The sequence below is a fragment of the Girardinichthys multiradiatus genome, chromosome 11 (assembly GCF_021462225.1).
Source record: "Girardinichthys multiradiatus isolate DD_20200921_A chromosome 11, DD_fGirMul_XY1, whole genome shotgun sequence".
Taxonomy (NCBI): Eukaryota; Metazoa; Chordata; class Actinopteri; order Cyprinodontiformes; family Goodeidae; genus Girardinichthys; species Girardinichthys multiradiatus.
This window is the reverse complement of record NC_061804.1, coordinates 24,219,214-24,222,881: the sequence shown is the minus strand read 5'-3', so window position 1 is coordinate 24,222,881 and position 3,668 is coordinate 24,219,214. Positions and strand designations below refer to the sequence as shown.

The 3,668-nt window shown below is 38.8% G+C and overlaps 1 long non-coding RNA gene across 1 annotated transcript; it reads right to left on the bottom strand.

The window, feature by feature from the left end:
* Window positions 1-204: 204 nt before the first annotated feature.
* Window positions 205-3,166, bottom strand: LOC124876703. Its single transcript, XR_007040353.1, has 2 exons — window positions 2,922-3,166; window positions 205-764 (listed from the first exon to the last, which is right to left on the bottom strand). It is a non-coding gene; the product is annotated as an uncharacterized LOC124876703 (long non-coding RNA).
* Between the last annotated feature and the right edge of the window lie 502 nt (window positions 3,167-3,668).

Below are 3,668 nucleotides of genomic sequence, written 5' to 3'. Positions count from 1 at the left end.
TTCCCCACCAATGTCCTGATTGTTTCATACCACTACAATCTAGATACCAGTCATATCCATCCCAGCTGTTTGCCCCATAGCCCCCTATTTGCAAGTTTTGATCAAAAGTGAACACAGTCTGTGTTCTGTTAGTTTGATAGCAGAAATACAGTTCTTTTGTTTTACTGCTATCCCCATCTGTAGTTTTACAGGGGTTTTTTAATATTTCATGTTGGATTTTGGATCGATTAGGATTATAGTACCCTGTTCTTCTTTTTTGCATTTTGTGATTTCTTTCCCATATTAACAGGGCACTTACAACTATGATTGAGATGATGCTCCCTATTATCAATATCTTTTTGTGTGTAGGGGTGAACATCTTTCTGTAGATTGGAGCCCTTCCTAAAAACCTGTAGCAGAGCTGTGGACAATCTTCACCGGTTTGAGACAACTGCAAACTATAATTGCAGCCCCCTTTGTAGCCGGACTACCTCTGAAGGTCAGATGAAGAGCTACAATGCTACAACAGATACCACAATGCTATTACTACAACACAAACAATGATAGTTAGGGTAAACACTGCTAGTGAGAAATTTATTTTAGTCATGTTCTATTATTCTTTTACAATGTGTTAGATGGATCCATGAGTTCCTTTCTGCAATCTTAATCGCAGTTCCAGTAGTCAACAACACTTGATAGGGCCCTTCCCACTTAGGTGAATGCCAATGCTTCTTCTTTATGCTTTTTATCAGGACCCAGTCACCTGGTTCAACTAACGGTATTCCCTGCGTAGACACAGAAGTTTCATCATCATTAGTTTTCTCATTGTTTCGCTGTCTTTGTTGTAACATCTTTCTCATATAATCTGCCAGTGTGCTTTCATCATCTGTTTCCCACATATTTTTAAAATATGGCAGTCTGTAAGGTCTCCCAAACACAATTTCATATGGTGTTAATCCATCTGAGCTAGTTATGTTGATATAGAGTTTTACTAAATCCATGCATTTAGTCCATGGTCTTCCAGTTTCTTCCATGCATTTTCTTAACCTGTTCTTTATAGTCCCATTCATTCTTTCTACTAGCCCAGCGCTTTGTGGATGATAAGCACAGTGGTGTTTTAGGTCTATGTGGAAGGCTTGTCCTATTTTGTTAATGATTTGATTAACAAAGTGTGTACCGTTGTCACTATAGATTTTCTCTGGAATACCATACCTTGGTATTATGTCTTTGCATAAGGCTTTTGCCACTGTTAATGCATCTGGTGTTTTTGTTGGAAATAGTTCTATCCATTTTGAGAATGGATCTATTATTACTAAACAATACTTTTTCCCTTTGCTGTTGTTTAGTTCTATGAAATCCATGTGGATATGTTGAAAAGGGTATTTGGCCTTGGGAAATTGTCCCCTTTTTGGCCTTACGTTCCCTTGGGCATTGTGTTTTGTACATACTAAGCAGCTTCTACAAAAGTTTTTTGAATAGGAGTTGAATCCGTAGGTTGTGTATACTTGGTTTACCAATCCTGTCATCCCTCTTGTTGAGACATGTGACTTACCATGACTCAATATTGCTGCCCATTTGTATAGGTTTTTTGGTAGGATTGATGCTCTTGGATTTTGTGCTCCAAAATGTCCTTTGCCTCTACCTCTTCCTCGACCTCTACCACGCCCCCTGCCTCGTGTTTGTTGATAATAAACTGCATTATCAAAACAGGCTGTCTCTTCCTCGTCGTAGAACACTGTGTCTTTTTGTTTGGTCTTTTTACTTTTTATAACTTTTTCTGCATGCAGGGCATGGTTGATGTAATCCTGTAATAAGCCTCCACTCATTCCTATGTAATGGTGGTTTACCCAGCCATGTATTTCCGGTGACGAACCTGAATGGAGTGCATTTTTTAACTGTTGTTGGAAGGCACTGTTTGCATCTTCACTTGGTTCTAGACCACTGTGAACCTTGAACACCGTTCCCATTCTTGCTCTATATTCATCAAATGGTTCATCTGGTTTCTGTCGGCACCTTCCTATTTCAGTGTAATTTGCTCTCTTTTTATATTTAGCTTTAATTCTTTCCAATAGGAGGTTCACATGTTCTGTCAGATCATTACTGTCAGCAACTCGGTTGGTACCATCTGCTTGAGTAGGCGTATAAGTTCCTTTAACATGAAACCAGTCAGGGCCTAACTTGCACATCCACACCTGTTGTACTTCTGCTCCGTTCAGGTGATAAGAACGTCTAAGGTCTTTTAAGGCAGGCGTGGATAACTTTCCATTAAAGTTATAATGTTTTACCCAGTAACATAATGGTTCCACAGCTGTTGGTTCTTCCTTTTCTACTACTTTCCAATCTTTGCATGATAAATTATCAAGTAACTTTTGTTTTTCTTTACTTTGTCCCTTACCCATTTTTAGGCGACTTTTAGTTCCAGTATGGTTTTAACACCTGGTGTGTTCTAAATACTGGAAATACCTTTTAAACAAGATGGTGATCAACTAACCTGTTGCGGTAAAATTCACTTCAACCCGTTAAGGTGGAATTTTCTTGCCTACATGCATCCGCAACGGCTCACCATTTGTTCCTTGTTTAATTTATATGAAAAACAGTCACCTAGTGGTGGCTATTTTTCCACTCTCACACTCACTCGCTCCTTTTATTAGTTTCCTAACAGAGGACTCCGCCATCCTTAACGTAGAATTTAATTAGTCTATTTCAACTAAGGGAGTCTACCCTCCTGCGGAATTTAACTGTATTCTTCTTAGTTTCCTAACAGAGGACTCCGCCGTTCTTAACGTAGAATTTAATTAGTCTATTTCAACTAAGGGAGTCTACCCTCCTGCGGAATTTAACTGTATTCTTCTCTTGTACCTGATAGTGTCTAGAATTGTCAGGGTTTTACTATTTTATTCTTTTGTCATCCATCCCTCTTTTTAATCATAAGATTTACTCACACTTCTCTGCGTCCTTGGAGTTCCGTCAACCCTTGGATCCCAGCTTGCCAGGGAGGACCAGTCCCGGAAAAGGTCTTTTTACCGTGGCCACGGAGTTTTACCTGGATCTCTCTCACCCGCTGGGATCGTCAGGTATCTTGGAATCCGGCTCGAAGGACCATTTAAATGTTAGGTTTAAACCCCAACACTCATTACAACATCTGCACAAAGAAAGACACAGAGAAGTTAGTTTGTTTTAACTTGCAAGGAGAGTATCCCGGAGACTGTCTCAGTTACAATCCTCCATACACACTCTGAAGACAGTCTCCGCTCTTCTTGCTTTTATTAGAAAAGGAACGCCCTAGTTACATGAGATTTCAACTGCTGAGGGAGTTTATCTTTATGTGAAAACAGACTGTTCTCACATCCTGTGCTCATGTTGCAACATCATATTCCTCTATGCATATAAGGAGATAACAACCATTCTCAATCAGTAATATAAACAGCACATCTAGATAGTAAATAAGTAATGTAGAATGAAAACTGAATAATGTATGTACATTTATCTAACAGTAATATTCATCTGTGTGTAGTGGCTCTTGATGCACTGACTCTGGCCTCAGTTCACTGAAACATTGTCAGTTATTGTCAATTATTTTAACTTTATTTTAACATAGTATTTGAGTGTTTATAAAAATGTCCTTCATAGTGGATATTTGTAGTTATTTCCTCCATTTTGTTCTGTTTTTTCAAATGACAAGAAAGGGA